The sequence below is a fragment of the Camponotus floridanus genome, unplaced genomic scaffold (assembly GCF_003227725.1).
Source record: "Camponotus floridanus strain SB8 unplaced genomic scaffold, Cflo_v7.5 scaffold52, whole genome shotgun sequence".
NCBI lineage: Eukaryota > Metazoa > Arthropoda > Insecta > Hymenoptera > Formicidae > Camponotus > Camponotus floridanus.
In genome coordinates, this window is record NW_020229681.1 from 1,328,431 (window position 1) to 1,348,214 (window position 19,784).

Sequence of the window (19,784 nt, forward strand, 5' to 3'; positions counted from 1 at the left end):
AAATAATCACGACTGTGTATCACAAGACGGAAAGAAAGAAAGAAAGAGCGAGAGAAAAGAGAGTGAACGCCAGGGGAAAACTGTGCGGAGATATAAATCGGGTCGAAGATAATTTAACTGTACTCCTAATTAATGTTACCGGGGTAATTACGTTTTCCGTACAATTTGCAAGTACGCGGGCGGGAGGAAGGTGAGACAATGGTCGCCAATATCGAATCGCTTGATGCCACATATTCCCATGGAAAGTGAAAAGCGTGTTAACACTACATTAATTTCTGCTTGGAATTAAATTCCGGAAGAATGCGATTCTCTTACGCCAAATTAAATCTTTTTCATATCCGATCTGACATATACATTACCTTCTTAGCGGATCATTTATCTTATTTAATATTTCCGTACTCCCTATCATTCTCTGAAACAGAAATTAATGAAGGCGAGGATTGTGTTAAAACTGGTACAAGTTCCAGCAAGCATAGATATTTGTAATAATATAGCACTTGATATAATATTCTCGCAGAAATTATTTTCAACAGTGGTATCAATTCCAATCCTTACTCGAGTCATCTTTAAGATTACATATAAGAAATACATATATAGAAATTAATTAGTAAAAGCGCGCTACAAACAATGTAAATTTAATTTTTCTTAATTTTGGATAGCAATGTAAAGGAATTTAATACTGCTTTGTATCAAAAGATTAATATAAAAGAATTTTTCGCCTCTTCAATCTTTTTCGCTTTTATACATTTCAGAATGATAATTATTCTTCAGAATAATAATTATTCTTGTTAAAATTTCTCTCTACTTGTGTTCTTGCTCCTTCTTATTATTAAAATATTGCAAATTACATTCGCACTTTATCCTTTCGCGAACGCTGTGAATCGAAGCATAAACGCTGCGCTGCAGAAAATCGTCAAACAGCAGGGGATAATATATTCTTGGCATACGTTAATCGTGTATGAGAGCGCAGCCAAGATGCAGTAGATATCGCGTTTCGCTAGTTGAGACAAAAGAAAGAGAAATAAATATACAATTGCACGACACTCTCCAATCTCCAACACGGCAAATCTTCTTAAGAAACCGTAGACATCAATGGCTGCTATCCAAAAATATTTCGAGACGAAATTCTTGCTCTGGTTGCATCGGGAATGGGATGGAGGACAGGAAGAAAAGACAAACAAACAAGAAGAACGACTTTTCCGTTCATCCTTATGTACACACATAAGTATGCAGTTTTCGTCGAGAAAGAACGGGACTTGGGAAAGATTTATTCTCGTGTCCATCTCTTCGATTTTCGTACGTCGTGACTCGATTTTCGTAAACGTTGCGAGCGTCGATTCCTCGCCGCAAGTGTGTGCATTTCTAAGTCTCGACGGCTTGTTAGCAGCGTAAATTCTACGGCGAAGAAAGTAAATGGAAAACTGCAGGAGCAGAGTTGTAGAATAAATCGCTATTTATCTTGCAACTATGTAGAAAGACAGATAACTGAGAACCGCGTGCCAATATAAGATGCAGATGGAATTAGAAAAGGGCGAATATTTTAATCTCTGGAAGATATTACACGTGATATATTTTATCAGATTTTTTTGCATTTAAAAGTAAATTTTAAAATTACGCACAAAGAGATAATTAGAATATGAATTTAGAATAATTGAAGGAAAATTTGTAATTCTCTTTTTGGATATACATATATGACGTATAAAAAATTATCACATTATACAGGACGTGAAAAGCGGACGCGGAGGGGAAGGAGGATATATGGAATTCCATAAAGTATTCTATATGATTCATGTATTTTTAAATGTCAGAAAAGAGAGCAAAATAATTATTTTTTCAAAATGCTTTTAGAGCGAACGGCACATTTTATACAGCGATAATATACTCGTGCGAATACCGGGAATGACGAGATAATTAAACTTAATAATAATTAAAGAACATAATTTTAAATGCACGCCCTCATTTGAGAGCGAGCAGAGTGTGAAAGTGTTAAATAATTTGCTCGTAATTAGTACTCCGGCTAATGATCTCCTGCTTCTCTTTGTTCATATCCGAGTCCGCTTCAATGGCAAATTATCAATTATCCGCGAAAATAGTTTAACTTTTCGCGTTTCGCGCGAAACGCGTGGATGCTTCGTTGCCTCCCCCTCGGCGTCGCGCGCGCGCGCGCGCGCGCACACGGTTAATCGACACGGTAGCGGAGGCAAACTCGTTTTGCATCTCAAAGTGCGAAACGACAGGTAAATGCACGGCAGGGAGCAGCCGTGAGCGCGATATTGCCCGCATTAAGCGATGATTCCTGCGGCGACGCCCGCTGGAATATACGATCGATAACGAAATCTCGAACAAGCGAAATAGAGGGTGGAAGTGGGGGTGGTTAGAGTCGGACTGAATTAGCCGCGCGAAAATATTCACGCCTTTCATTTCGAAGTTAGGATGACGACGTCGACGACGACGATGCCAGAACGGTCGGTCCACCCCAAAGCGAATGGAAGTTTGATGCGCGCAGATTAAATTCGCATTCCAGGTCGATGTACCGGGTGTGTACCGCGTGCCGGATTCGACCCGAGCTCACAAACGCGCGCTCACACAAGTGCCATCCATATACACACACGGACGTATCATAGATACGCACTTATGCAGACACGTGCGCTTCTGTAGATACCTCAACGGGCGCTGAACTACCCACCGTGAGGTCCTTCAAACTCCGAAACTCTTCTTCGTCCCCTCCCCGTCTCTCTCTCCTTTCGCCTTTTACAAGGCAAACTCTCGCTGATCTCTCCTTGTCTCTCTCCTTCTCTCTCTCTCTCTCTCTCTCTCTCTCTCTCTCTTTTTACCTCTTTTCCGCTCGCGCACCTGCCATCTCCACCGCTTTTTCAACAACGCGCTCCCCGTTTCTTCCTGTTCACATACTGCATTTTGATCTCCCTTTTTTTCTCTTTTGCCCTCGGGGCGTTCGCTGCTTACTTCGGCCCTCTAAAATAGCTACAATCTAAGAAGAGAGACTATCATTCAACCACTATCGTTTCGCTCTCCTCCGTCATTCGCATTTTGTTCCTGCCACCGAAGCTCTTCACTGTCGCGAATCTCTTCCGCTCACGTCGATGCATCAGTAAATTCCGTTGGTACTGTGCGTGTCGCCAACTAACCAGACGCGGACTGACTTGCAATTACCGCTTGGCGACAGCTCACTTCCTTCATTAAAATTACATCAACGTCGGTGTACACAGTATTCTCCATCTACCGCGGCCGCTGTAATACGCTTAGGGATTTCCGACAAGCATTTCGGGAGCCACGTCCAACCGGGGAATAATGTCCTCTGATGAAACGCGAAAGGACCGCGTCGATAAGTAGCGTATAGGAAAATGCACGGATTGCATTTTCCGCATCAGCTCGCTAACTAATGGTTTGATTTCCTCTCGATAGATCTTCCATTTTATATGCTCATGATATCGGAAGAGAAATTAAAACGCGCCGCCATCCGCAATGATAGCGTAGCTAATTTTTTTTACTTTAAGTAATGCATATTTTATTTTAGAAATTTCTCATTAAATCTATTACTTAATGTTTAAATTAAAAATATATAACATTTAATTTAAATTATTGAAATGAGAATATATCGTTTGAAGTCAAAATTATTTAAATAAACATTTAGTTCTGAAAAAATTAAATAAACATTTAAACACAAAGTATATAAGTACAAGACATATTTCTCTTTCAATAAAATTTAATTAATAGATTACAATAAAATTAAGAAGATAAGAAATCGATAAAATTATAGAAAATGTATAGAAAACATTTTCTTATTATAATAAATTTTATATTTAGATGTATCTATAAAATTAATTTGTTATAAAATTTGTAAAAAATGATATAAATCTGTCAATATATATAAAATTTAAAATAGAATAATATTAATTTGTTAGAAAATTTCTTAAAATGATATAAATCTGGCAATACATACAAAATTGAAAATAGAATAATATTAATTTATTTTCGTTCGGAATATAAATTTATTTTCATTCGGAATACTTTGCACAGAATCGTTGATATGATTTATTAAGATAATATTCGTACGCGCAGCAAAACTATGATTAAATTATTCAGAACTATTCTAAGAAGGAAACCCACGACAACGCTTCAACTTCTACTTTTGTACAAGATTAATCCCAGAGATAATAATCTTAACTTTTGCGGATGACTTTTTGAGATGCAACGCGGCGAAGTGCGAATTAGAAACATCAAATTCAATGGAACTACGTGCCAATGCGATACGGAACACGAAATTCTATCGAAAGAGAACATCAGATTCAATAGCACTACTCTTGTGCCTATTCGATACAAATCCGTTGGGTGAACGTATGTATTCTACGTATATTCTATATACGCGGTATTCTAAAGAAATTTTATATATTCAATTTCTATCTCTTACATATGTAAATGATATACATATATAAATGAAAGCTATCATCCATATTCATGTATGTTTTCTGCAAAAATTGAATGAAATGTATTGACAAATTTATCATAATAAGAAATATATAGATCGCCAAAATCAAATTTATTTTTCTTTTATCAAATTTTCTGCAAATATCTAAATTTTTTTATTTACAGTTGTTGATGAAAATTGTTCGTAATTGTACGATAATAAATTCTCGTTATTTAAATTCTCATAAAATTTGATTTATATGAATCATTAGAATAATTAATAATTATTAAATAATAATATATAATAGTTTTGTAAAAAATTTTATGAAGAAGAAAAAATGATATATATTATAAAAAAATATTTCAAAATGCCTATTTATCGTATAGAAAAAAACATCGATAAAAGGCTCGATGCAATGGCAATAATAATTGCAAAATGCAAGGTTAAGTGAACGAAAATACATAATAAACTCGATATTTTAATTCCATGGAAAAAAAGTCAAATTATTATTTCAATATCATATTGCATATTGTGTCACATTAATGCCGCATAAATCGGAATTAAATTATTATAAACAATCAATGGAGCATTATATCGAACGAATGATCGGTAAAAGCATCGTTGCGGAAATCATCGCGCTTGTATCGAAGCGTCGTATCGATTCGAACGATTAATGAAATAACTAAACGCTATTACGTCCGGCGGTACGTAATTGCAACATCAGTGGAATCGCTGGAATGCCCTGCATCCTGTTAAGCCGGTACCCTCGATCGGGAAAGAGTTATCTCGTCTTGATATTGGATCAGGAGGAAACGATAATTTTCGGAAGACTTTCCCGCCAACTGGAAGTATCCGTCGGAAATGCGTGGTCACGGTCGATGCTCTTCGAACTCTCGACTCAGCACCGACGAAATAATTTCGTTGGAGCGTTCCACGACGGCCAATCCAAAGAGAAATGCCAAAGTAGGACGCTCTTTATCGATTCTTTCTCTCCGGCTTTCCACCGAATCTCCTATGATCCTTAAAGCGTCGCCTTCGGACGCACGATTCTCCTCTTCGTTATATTACCGTCGCTTCACTTGATAAACGCCTTTGTGAAGAAAAAGAAGGAAAAAAAACAGGCTACTTCCGGAATAGCGTTATATTCAGCACAAAGGATAGATGCCTGCTTTTGTGTGCAATTCTATTTAGGTCGCGCAATGCTTTTTTCGTGGATTTGTCTAATCATGCTGTTGCCGTGAGATAAATTTAATTCCTATTCGAAGTTCGTCGTAATAAAAATTTTAATCACATTTTACTGAATCTTCTTGTGGCGGAACTTGATTTTTACTTTGTGTGTGCGCTCATGAAAAATCCAATTATTCGAAACGTTAAAAAGGAATATTGGGGTATTATAAAATATCAAAGATTAAGTCATTAAAATTACGTAAAATATAAAGTAAAAATTTAAAGTTTCTCAATTATACATATGTACACAGTAAAAAATAAAATGTCAATTATAACATTTTTCACATGTCCCAGAAAGTCCACTCCATGACTAAATTTTAAGTTAAAATAACTCATTCGTCGTATGTTATTGACAAACTAAAAATGTTAAATAATTGATACAATACTTTACATTTATTTTTGTTATCATGACTTTAAGTGTAATGTAAAAATAACATATAAATTAATTAAAAATTACATGAAAAAATAGTTACAATAATTCATAAGAAATGTTGAGGACATTAACATATAATAGTAATTATTTTAACTTAAATTATTTGTATAAAAACATTTGATTTTAGTAAATTTGATTATTTTTATATGTCAAAGTTCAAGATTATTTGAAGATTCACTTTAATTTCTTTTAAAATATTAAACCGACTTTGAGACATGTTGATTGTTTAAAATCATTATGTTAAAAATATTCAAAATAATATTCCATTTCTAAGAGACGTATACAAGGTGTTAAGTTGAAAGTTGAAGATGACAAATGTAACACATGAAAACGTTATAAAAATAATATCATATAAGTTGTATGTTAATTTTACATTAAACTAATCAAAACGTAGAAACACAAGAAAATTTTAACTTATGGACGTACAATTTTTTACTGTGTACATACATATGTGAAAAATATTATCATTTACGAAAAAGGATCTGCAAGCAATTGTGACGTTAATTCGCGAAGCTGACATTTGGATTAAATTATATAAAGCTTAACCCTCTTGAATGAACAGATACCCGGATATTCGAAGCAACTTTAATGTTAAAAATTTTTATATTAATATTAATATTCTCTATCCAAACAAAACACAAAGGATCTTTGTATTCGAAAACCTCCTAAAATAAAACGGGAAAAAATGTTTGATGCCTGCAGCTGCTATAAAGAAATGATCACAGTGCATGTTGAAAACACGCAGAAAGAACCCATACATGTAAAGGTGAAAAATGATGCGTTAACAAAATGGTTAAAAGGAACGTGTTATCTGTGTAGACAATTCCAACTAAATAACGACAAAATACAACGTCTGTAGAAAATTACACTGTACGCTACGCGATACACCCCCTTCCTCCCAGGAATTTGCCGTCTCTCACGGATTTTCTATCCAATAAGCAATGATCGAGGAACAATTACTGCAGCCTTACTCCCGGAAATTACGTTACGATCTCTCGTAACAAAGAGAGATCGAGTCGGCCGACGCCACATTAGCTGACCTCCGCTTCGCCGCCGTGTAAATCCGATTCGATCTCACGCGCACACGCAACCCACGAAGGAAAAGATAGTTAACATCCCTCGGAGAATCGAGTTAAGTCAACGTCATTGATAACAAGTTTCCGATATTTCCCGTCAAAATTCATCCTCGTAACGGGGAGAGTCAGCTTTCTCATTCCTCCCTCGCCCTCCCTTGTCGCGTACGTTAGTATCGGCCCAACGCGCCGGTGCCTCGCCGATGACGAGGGTGAAAAAGCAGAATTTTACGGCGCTCACGTTGAAGGCAACTGACAAGAATTGCAATCGAAGTTCACTTTCGGCGGCGATCAACCGTAAAATCCGCCGAAGAAAGTGCACATCGATACTCATTCGCAGTGAAAATCCATCGACAGTGACCTATATTACCGTCGATATACATACACAAAGTTACTTCAGCTAGATTCAACGAGAAGCAGGGTTTGGCTGTTATTTGTCATTCCTTGAACTCGGTGAGAAATAAATTTCCATATCTTACACATAGTCGTCGCGCTATTTTTCATTTAGATTTACTAAAGTTTGCTGTATCGAAATTCGAATACATTTAAAGTATTAAAAAAATTTTATTATTACCGTATTTATTATTTAATTATTATTTATTTTTTATTTTAATTATTTATTATTATTTATTATTAATTATTATATATTGTATTATTTATTTTTCTTATTATATCGTATATATGATATCTTACAGAAACACGCATACGACGAAACATGATCGTACATCATGAAATAAAACGCTCGAAATTAAAACAATAAGTAACACTATTGTATCACTGTAATTCGTGTAAAATCCCGTATTTCTCTCTTCGTTTAATACACGTATTCTGAATTAATCCTCGATGATTACGAGTCACGCGAGAGCGTAGAGCCCCATGACGAGAAAAAACGGAGACAATGGAGAATTTAATCTTAACCAGGCTCGCGTTCCCATTACGCCATTTTGCGCGAGCGATACCGTATCCCCGGTTCTGTCAAATTTCATTAGCGTGGCAGGTACGTCGAACTCGTTTCGCGGCGTTTTCGCGCAAAAAAATGAGAGAGAGAGAGAGGAAGAGAGTCGCGTCAGTTTTACTGGCTTCCTCCGAGATCCTATACGACATTAAAGCTCCATCACGCGCGGGGCTAAAGTTCATATCTACCACATTCGCGCGTGGAATAAACGCGTCGTCTTTCGTATCCTTCGATTGAACTTGAAGGTTCTCGAGATGGATTATCTGGTCTTCTTCGTCGCCGCGAAGTCGTACCGCAGCCGCCTCTGGAATTTAACCCCAGGTAGATCCCCTCCTACGAAGACATCGATATCCTGCAGCCAGTATCACATCTTCAACCGCGACGTTTGCGGCTTCATTCTACTCGAAAATTCGAGCCAGCCGGAAGATCCTGACTTATATAATGAAGACGCAATCAGATTATATGTATAAAATACATTTATATGAATATTTTCTGCGGAAAATATGACAGGTGCATACGATTAATTAAAATCGAAAATTGGAAGAGAAAAAACATTTTCGATATAATTAATTTTATGAAATAATTTGCGCACACAAGCAATATAAATCGAATCCAATTGCGAATGATCCGTTAACGATCCATTCCGTCGTTATCTAATTATTCTGCTGCTCACCTTTTTATTTTCTTTCTTATTGGAATCTTTCTTTCATTTCGCACTTGGACAAACCGTGGAAATATAACCTCCTGAATATAATAGCGGGAAGAAAAATTTTAATTAATATATTTCCAACCTTTTATTTTTCTAAAAATTTCTCTTTTGAAGTTTCTCATTCATTCATAAAAGAACAATTACATGAAGTAGAATAGAAGGTAATGACGATCTCCACGGTACTCCAAATTCATTAAAATATAATGAAATTAGTCTCCTAAAGTTAAATATAAGACTAAGCTAAGAAGCTAGACATAAAACTAAGCTAAGAAGAAAAAGGAGAACATCACGTACATCTGAATGCACAACAGCAAAAGCGCACTGTCATGAATCCTGATGATGCGAATTCTCGGAGAGCACATCGTTCAAGTTTGTCTGCTGTCAAGTTGGTCGGTAGGGTGCTAGAAAGAATTTCGCTATAAAAAAGGGATGCACGAAAATTATTGCAAGGCACGAAAAAAGAGAGAAGACGGAACAACAACCGCGAATGGCGAAATACTGGTGCGGAGAGATCTCGGGGGTTGACGGAAATCGCGAATGTCGCGATAGGCGCGATGGTCCGGTCGCGATTATTCGCCGATAATAATACATCAGTCGGAATAACTGAATGTCCTGGGTTATTGGTTTTTTGTCGATGCAATAGATTTCACCGAAATATAAATCGCCCGATGGCGCGGTAAATTAGTCGTGACTGGAAAACCGATATATCCGCCCTTTAATGTGTACACGGGGAGCTCGTGTGCGCGTGCTTGTACAACAATTCGTACGTGTGTAGACGCGCCCCTCCAGAGGGGGAGTGTGTATGTGTATACGTATACACGTACGGACGGTTCCACAGGTATACGTCGCTCTTGTGCAGCTCGCACGGGAACGGGACTAAATCGGGATTGACGTAACGCTCCGAAGAATAAGCGCGAATAATAATGCTCCGCCATTTTCCGCTCCGCGTGTCACGTTGCCGCGGACTCGTCGATTTGACGATTTGACGGTTCAACGATCGTTCGCCCTGCGTCGCCGAGAAACCCCCGAATGCCCATCTATGGCACACGTACTTGAGGCTGCCCGCCACGATCTCGGTCTCGTAACAACACACGACCGATTTATCGCTCGACTAAAGACATGCGGGTAAAAATATGGCTGAAGAGAGAGATGCGATTTTTCCGCCGTAACTAGACTGACGGGATTTTACGACATCAAATCCGTCGAATTTATGAACCGACTTATATACCCATAATACGCCGCATAAAAGTCGCTCGATAATTCGGTCTTAAATGTTTATCGAACAAGCGGCTGTTTAGCATCTTTTTATTGTTAACGTTGTTAATAATTTTCCGATTTTCTGACAAATATATCATGGATAATTTATGATATATTACGTGCGACGTAATTCATCTATTTCGCAATTTACGCGCAAAAAATGGGGCAATAAATGATGTTGGGCTGTGTACATCATATATCAAATGCACGAAAAAGGCTTTTCATTGTAACAGACTTTCATAATATCCAACTGGCTAAGCGCGTCAAACTGCAATCGCGGAAATCTATCGGTTTTCCGTTTTTCGTACGCGTTTGTGGCGCTCGCTTTGACTTTTCGATTTCATCCCATCACCGCCGGTCCAAAAATGTCGATGACTCGGCAACCCATAGATGACGAATGTACTCTTTTTTTCCAATCGTTTTACGAGCCGTGGCATAGCTCTCTTTGTTATCGCCGGTTATCTGCTGCAACGCAAAACGTTAATGCACCTACACCATGAACTCCGCTAAAGAAATTATCCATAGTAGAATTGTTTCCATATCAAGATATGATAGGTTGACGCGTATCAAGATACAATTCGTCAATTTTCAATGTAAACACATACATTTGAATAAAACGTTTTAAATCAAAGAATTTGCAAATATCATGATAAAGTATCATCGCTGGGGCGAGATTTTGTTATTTCAAAATTTTCTATTTCGCGGCACAATAAGATAAAATGCGTATCACAATTTTCCGCAAAATCGCAAAATTTTAATCATTTACTTATTTAATAATTTATTTGATAATTATTTGATAATTTATTTAATAATTATTTAATAATTTATTTAAAATTATTTAATAATTTATTCAAAATTATTTAATAATTTATTTTATAATTACTTAATAATTTATTTATTTCTCCTAAAAAATACTTAGCTTTCGTTTTCTCAAAAATTTACCATAATCGCAACCCATTTACATTAACACGGAAAATGTTACCATAATTTTCTTCCTATCGATTTCCGATCAAAAATAGATAGTGTAAGAGAGACTTTGCCGATTTCTCGATGATTGTGTTTGTCGGTAAACCGATCCGAAGATCGAATATAAGGTAAAGGGGACCGGTAAAGGGAAGAAATTTATTCTATGTGCCTCGCTCGACATGGATTCCGCGGGATAAAGGTATCAAGACGAATTCAATGAAGAGAGCCTATCGCCCGTTATTAAGGAACCCACGAGACCCTTCGGATTGTTCGGCATAACAAATACCCGCCGTGAGAGGGATCTGGACGGGGACACACAAAATCGATTACCAGGCAGGAGGCCCAATCGTTACTACCTTTTTATGCTTCCCTCGTCACCCATCAATTCGACCTTATTCATCCTGTTGAATTCGACTGCTTACGCGAATAAGTATCGCTGATAACGCTGAATTAGATATAACGAGGGATTAGATATTTACGTTTCTTAAGTGCGCCTATTCTCAAGATGTCGTAAGATGTACAAATTGTATCTCTCAAAGCGTTCATTATATCTATATGTATAATAATAATATGATAAGATCCAATTTACAAGATAAGTAAGGTCGAATTGACGAGGGAAGCGTAAAAAGATAGCAACGATTCCAGACCACTTGTCTGGTAATCGATTTCGTGCATCTCCTAATGTGATATAATGTGCAAACTTGATTCTCACTATTTATTCTGGAAGTGATGTACAAGTTCAAGTATTTAACATGAATTTTCATCAAATGTAGATACACAGGGAGCTCACTTACAGATTAAACGATCTCGTGATGTTTTAATGTGTACTTCGTTATTTTTAAATCCAATTCAACTCTTTTAAATTCAACATCCGACAACGTCCGAGTTTTCGTGGAGTAGAACCGACGTAACTATCGCGGCCGACGGCATTTACATATGTCAAACAGACAAAGAGAAAAAAAGTCACCTTCTCGCTGTTCTTTCATACCTACATTTGCTCTAAGGAAATAAAGAACGCGAACGTAACGAGCAAACACCGAAAAAGATATTATTACGAGTACGGCAAGTCGGGTAGCGGAAAGACAGAAAAAAACAACGTGAAAAGACGAGACGACGACGTAGCGTGGAAAATGGAATGGCGGATGGACACACAATGGAAAGGTTAGTTAGAAGTTAGAGGGACGAGGTAACTGCCGAGAGTTAAGTCAAGTCGCACCGTTTATAATTAACGCCAGTTTATTCGGGAACGCACTCAGACGGGGAGGGGGCGAGGGGTCAGAACGAGACTGGAAACTCGATAAATAATCCAAACGCGATTATTTAAGGAACAAATTGGACGAAATGACGATGCGAGCAGAGAACGTTTCCAAGACGTCGCTGCCATCGATGTCTTCTTTGTCAATTTGCGATTGCGAATCGCAAGGAAACTCACGGGGAACGTAATTGTCGCTGAAGAAAACGAAGGATGGCTTCGAAGGACAAGTGCGAGCGAGAAGAGAGATAAGGGAAAGTAGAAAAGAGGAGAATGAGGTAGATAAAGGGTACAGTAGTTGGGTGAGATCGTTAAGAGGGTTGTCGAGCATCCCTGGATATTGGCCCTGATAATGGACCATCCTCCTAAACGCTCGTTCGCGCTCGTCCCGAAAACTCTCAAGAGCGCGTCCTTCTCTTCTTCTTTCCCGTACTACCCTTCAGGTAATTCGTCTATATCTTCGATTTCATCTTTTAAACCCTTTCGTTAAGACGTTATACGAGGCGACTGCGGAATAAAGCAATTACAGCGGTGACGATTGGTAATGAAGACCATTTCAGATAATAGATAAATCTATGTAAATCAGCCATTAATCCTTTCAATATCAAAATTAATTTTACTGTCGTATAATTCTCGCGATATAAAATACCTGATAAGTTGAGATCGCGAAATACTTCGTCCTAGTAATAGACAATGTCGATGGCATAGATAAATTTCAATCTACTTATCTACGTTTCATTTATCGCGAAATTACCCCGCGTAATTGGGAGAAGCTTATTTCATATGACAAACGTGTGTCTATAAGTTCGTCGTGTAAGGTTGAAATTAATTCAAGATTAAAACCAATATTCAAGTACACCTGCCATTCTTCCTTATTCGTGATCTTTGAAAATTAAATCACAAATTAATCTGACACGTGCCGGTTTGATGTCAACCAAGGCGACAAGAATGGCACGAATCTGAAATTCCATTGGTTTCAATATATTCAGCTAAATTCGAGATGCATAGCATGGTTGACATTACATTCAACTTCCGCGTTAATTATTTTTGCAATGACGGTAATTAGACTGATAAGCGGCATTTTTGCCAATTGACAGCGGAAAATCCTAAACCGTCATAATAATAATATAAGGAAAAATGTACTAATACACAGTAAAAAATAAAATGTTAATTATAACATTTTTCACATGTCCCAGAAAGTCCATTCTAAATTTTAAGTTAAAATAACTCATTCGTTATGTCTCTCTTATTGACAAACTAAAAGTGTTAAATAATTGACACAATACTTTATATTTATTTTTGTTATTGTGACTTTAAACGTAATGTAAAAATAACATACAAATTAATTAAAAATTACATGAAAAAATAGTTACAATAACTCGGAAGAAATGTTGAGGACATTAACATATGATAGTAAAAAATTTTAACATATGGATGCACAATTTTTACTGTGTAATAATATATATGTAATGTATCATACAAATAAATATTCCCTAAGTTTGAATTTGACACATTGATAGCATTAATTATATAATAGCAAGCTATTTTTCCGTAATCTTTCTACCTCTAATTAATCATTAAATTCTATTTACCGCTCTAAGATTTCTTTGTAACATTAGTGTGGTTCGGAGTTGAGTATATGGTACTTTGAGCGGAAAATCTTTCTTTTATTGGTACGATTGTTGAAACAATAGTTTAAGAATAATTGACCTCGTTAAGCGTTCCATAAGTACTACGTTCTGGCAGAAGAAGCTTTTTCCAACGCGGGAAAGGAGACGGCGAAAAATTAACTCGATTCTAGAACTGCGACGAATTCAACGGGTTTTTCGTATCGCGATTTGCGATGTTAATCAAAATTACGGAAGAGCCATGGCAACTGATGGAAAGTAAGGCTATCATGAAAAGCCGCTTATGCAAATCTTCGGACAGCTGTCTCGCGTAAGAAAAAGACGTTCTATGTAACGGGGAGCGCATATAACCGCCTATATAAGATATATGTATAACGTTTCGACATTGAGATGGATCTGGGCGCGCAAAGTTCCTTCTACTTTTCCTTTTTCTCGTCGACGTCGCGTCGCTTTCACAGCTTCTTTGTCGTACGCTTTCCGGTCTGTCAGCCTTTTCTGCTGATAATTAACGGCATGAGTTATTCTCCGTTAGATTTCTAGACTTAACGAGGTGGGCTTACGAAGGCAACGTAACACTTTGGAGGCTTATAAGTAAAATGTTGTACAGCTTAGCGAGAGATTAACATGCTACAGTCAATTCAAACCTTCGAGGTATTTTTCTGAAAGAAATTAAAATCCTTCTTATAAAAAAAAAACATTTACAAGACACATTGATATTGAATATAATAGTTATAGATTAAATATTTCAAAATTGACAGTTGATGATTGACAGTTTCTTCTTAATCGATTGGTAATTAGGAAGATTAAAATATAAATAGATAAAATTAAATAAAAATAGAACGGAATATATAAGATACTCATAATTTTTAATAATTAGAATAATTTATAATTTACATTCATATTTATTATTTATATTTATTATATTTATAAATAATAAATAATTTATAATTGCATGAAATCATTTCTTACCTATTCTTTTTAATTTTCACAAGCAAATACGTGTACATATGTATGTATTTAACACATTATTATATATTATTTATAATATAATAAATATGTATGTGTATATGAATATTAATAATTATAATATGATAAATAATATTAATATGAATAATATTTGTAATATGATAAATTCAATTTATTGTATATTTATATAAATTTATTGATATAGTCTAATATCGCATTCTAACGAATCCTTCGTTGACATGCGATTAGGTTACACAATAACGCGACATATTCGAGTCATAATAAGGGATAAATTTAAATGCATAACGTGCTATCGGTGTTATAAATTCTATCTCCTCGATTAATATTCGGTGCCATCGGTGACTTGTTGATCCGTTCGTCGGATGTACATCATATTCAATCATAACCACACCAACGTAATGTAAATCCCATTATAACGAGTGTGCCGCAATCCAATATTGCCAGTACATCTGCCATCGATATTAGCAAACTACATCTGTGTCGATTTAGTATAATGGATTTTCTATGTACCAACGTTGGTACTAACGATAGGGGATGTTATTTCGTATTCACGAAAACTTATCCCGTATATCTTGTGTACCGTTGATGCCTGACAAGCATTTAAAATTGGCTTGATTTCATGATTCAGAAACATTAATTGGACATTAATTAAACATTGCATTAAACGTGCATTAAACTATATTGTTGATGCCTCGTAAATAAAGCGAAATTACAATATACAAAGAACAAAAGGTAAAATATTCGATGTGGAAATCATGAGTAAAATTAGAAGATAGCAACTTACGAGGAATTATGAATAGAATGAATATCAATGTATCGAGTCACGGATAGAAGAAACTTACATGAAGCTGATCCTTCTTTCTTTCGTACGATGCGTCTCTATTGTGAATGCAAATATCCTAAAGCGTGTGAAGAAGCGCATGGCAAATGAAACCAGCTCGCATCGAGGCGTTTTGGAAGCTTGACTCAAATAAAATTTGGTGTTTCGCGGGTGCATGAGTTTAAAATGATTGTGAGAGTCACTCGATTGCGTGCAGTCGTATAAGAACAGAAATAAAACACTGTCGTAAAGCCCACTTTTCCATCAAAATATTTATTTTGATGATGTAATAAAAAGAATATCGCTTCCTTATCATTTTTCTTTCTACCACTACTGGTTTAATATCTTAAAAAATATCAGAAAATTCGCTAGCAATGTTTTTTTTTAAATCGATATGTCGTTTGGACGATAACGGATTTAATTCGCGAAATATCGTGATAGGAACTCCATTTTTTAATATAATGCGATTTTATTAAATTCTTTTCATCAAGATATTAATCCTGCTTTTGTTTAATCCGTCGTAATTCGAGCTTGATTCGCGAAATTCAATATCATCAATGTGATTTTGAACATTATTCGCATATTAACTTCTGATTTTGAAATCGGCGACCTAGTTTCCGAAATCGGTAAGTTAACCGTGTGCTTTCGCGTATTCGGATGATGAAAAACGTCACGCTTCGATCGCCGCATTTTCTGCAGACGTTCGGGCGAGATTTAAAATTATTGAAGCAGTACATTTCCTCATTTAACGATCACTCCTGATTTTGTACTTTTAAAGTTTTCTCCAACACGAAACTTCTTTCCAGTAAGCCAAGTGCTCTTTTCTTGCATCGCGAGTAAATTCACGGTGCAGTTCCGATAGAAACGAAGATGCAAACTTCGCCGGCGAATCATATATACGTACACGATATATATGTGCATACATTATGCTATATATCTACATGAAAATTCTTTCCATCAAATGTTGAAAATTATACCCTGCCAGCATACATCTTTTGTTGATATTTAACTCGCAAATAATCTTTTGCATAAATATAGATGCACGATACTATTTGGGCTAACAATATCCCTTTTAATTAGCGATCATCATTAGCATTGGACATTGTATATATATATATATATATATATATATATATATATATATATATATAAAATAACGCGTGTCGTTGTGTAAACAAGATAACAACTTTAAACGCTCGATGATATCATAATGATATCATGTGGCAAATGTGCCATAAACAGATAAATTGGTTTCACTGGTGTATTGATATTTAAAGCAATTTACTCACGAGTACTGCCATATTCTATCGCACATATAAAAGACAAGTACAGGATGAATTTATGTTTCTCTTATACATGATATAATTTAAAAATATATCATGCAAAATAAATAGATTTTAATGCATATAGAACAACTATGTATATTGTATAAATACATATGGCGAATATATGCTATTGTTCCATCGCATATTATTCATGCTCAGCAGGTGACTTTATTTTATATATTTTAGTTTTGCTGACAACAAACGCAGTACATTCCTCTGATTGATGCTATATCTATAAATATGGTTATACGAGTCTGAGGAATCTCCGGTATGAGACACGCAGAGATTTCTTCTCGGAAAGGAAACTGAATCTTTGGAAAAGAAGCAGAAAGTGTTTGGGATTGCAGAAGTGTGATATCTCACGATTCCGACTGTGGAAAGAATACAAGAAGCTTCTAAAATTGTAAAATAACTTGCATCTGACGCGATAAGCGCGTTCTAAGCTAAAAGAAGTCAAAAACGACTTGAAAGAGCGAATGGATCTATATTTTGTTGCCATATCCTTGAAAATCGATATACTTTCGTAGAGACTTTTTCGTCAAATCGTCATCTTGATAGATTATTATTATATTTATTGCAAAATCGTACAATTATTTTGATAAAATTTTTGATAAAAACCAAAGCTTCCAATTGCTCATGTTTGCAGATGTATTATTTGTGTTTAAATAAACTTTACATATGAATACGAGCAATCACATATATATAGTTATTGAAATAAATATCACAATGTTTGACTAACAATAAATATATCAATATTATAATAATAAAATTTGATGACTAATCGAATGCATATAATGAGTCACGAGCATGTTTTAAAGCATCAATGTGCGTCTTTTAATTTTTTTTAGTTAATTTAACAAGGCTTAATTTGACAAAAATTCTTTTCAAACTGAGAACTATCGATTTTTTCTTTCTCTCCCTCCTCCCATACACACATATTTTAAGTAATTAAATATTAAAAAATTTTAAAACTAATTTTAAAACTAATTATTTCTAGTAGTTAGTAATTGTTATATTATGTATAATAATAAATATGTAAAAGTATATTATTAATATGGTCAAAGTGCATATAGAGCGTTCTATTTTCAAATTTTAGTAAATTATTTGTTAAATTCGCAACAGAAATATTAATTAAAGTGTAGTACAGCTGAAATAAAACATTCAGTATATTAGAATAAATTACATAAATCACTGGATCGACAGCATTATATAATTTAAATGAGTTCAGTGATGCCACTAAACCAATTATCCAATTAATTTATATTGTTCTACCGATATTATCGCTATTCTATCATTAATTACCGAAAATCTGCATACTATAAATTAAAAAGATGAAGATTGATTAAATATTAAATGAATTAATAAATGAATTAATAATATCATCTCTTGTCTTTTCTATCTTTAATAAATTTCAGTTTTACAATATCTGCCTCAAATATTGAAAATAATAATTTTGCATAAAATTTTCACTGTAGGAACTTTATATTTAGATACGTTTAGATGATTAGAAAAAATGTGATATATAAAATATGTGATACATAAAAATATAAAATAAATTTGCCAGTAAAAAAAATATTTAAAATTAATTAAATTGAGGATCTCTCGCGCGTATTGATGAAAGTATTTCTCCGCATCTCTTTGAAACGATCTTTCCTGCGTAATGGCAGATAAAAAATCGAGCAGTCGCACGCAGGCAAATTATCCTTCTTATTAATGAGCCATATCCAACCATAGTAAGTAGAAAACGAATGCGGCATACGCGGACGACAATGAGAGCTGTCGAAAACAGGTCAGATTATTTATGGGTTTTTTTTTCTCGCCTAACCACATTTTCAAGCCTTGCCACTATCCCGCGCTGCTTTTAAGCTACGGGAGAATCGTGGTATCCAACCAGCAGGCGTACAAAAAGGAATGCTCTCGCTTGTGGTTTCTTCCAAGTTTCTTGCGTATTCGATAGTATTTGTCGTCTTAGATTAACCACGTTTTCGATGCAAAGAGAGAAATTTATTATTATCTTACAATTAGAATATCGAACATCTTTTCTGATAATTAAAATCGCAACATCAATATTAGAATAGTATAGAATGATTAGCTTCAATAGAATAATAATTGAAGAGAATTATACCATTTTTTGTGAACAAATTATTTATAAAATAATGCACGTTTCCATCGAAAGATTTTTTTGATTATTTATTATTATTGATGTCATATGTACGATAGTAATTGCATATAGTCATGCGTGTGTGTGTGTGTGTGTGTGTGTGTGTGTGTGTGTGTGTGTGTGTGTGTGTATGTGTGTGCAAGAGAATTTTTTGCTTATCCACAGTCAACAATAATAGAATGTGCTCCGACATAATATAGGGCCGCAAAACACACTCTCTGCCCATACTATTGAATATGTCTCGAATGTTTCGAGAGAAGAGAGAGAGAGAGGGAGAGAGAAGAGAGAAAGAGAAGAGAGTGCTTGACTTTTTTTTCAGTAAATATCCATACAAATTCCTGTCAAAACATCGACGTGAGATAAATTTTAGTGCGAAAAAGCGTTTGTCGAAACAAGAATGATGTAGAATTATCGAAAGAGTGACAATTAAAAATAAAATAAATGAAACACAATGATATGATTGAGAAAATTTATGAAAAAAGAAATAATGAGAGTTATTTATGCAAGATTAATGAATTCTGTTTAATATATTTTAACATAAATGAAACATGAGAATACGTATATG

General features: G+C 35.1%; 1 protein-coding gene across 1 annotated transcript in view; it reads right to left on the reverse strand.

The window, feature by feature from the left end:
• The window catches only part of LOC112639233, a 223,869-nt gene that overhangs the window by 140,901 nt on the left and 63,184 nt on the right, over positions 1 to 19,784 (reverse strand). The gene's annotated exons all lie outside the window — the stretch shown is intronic.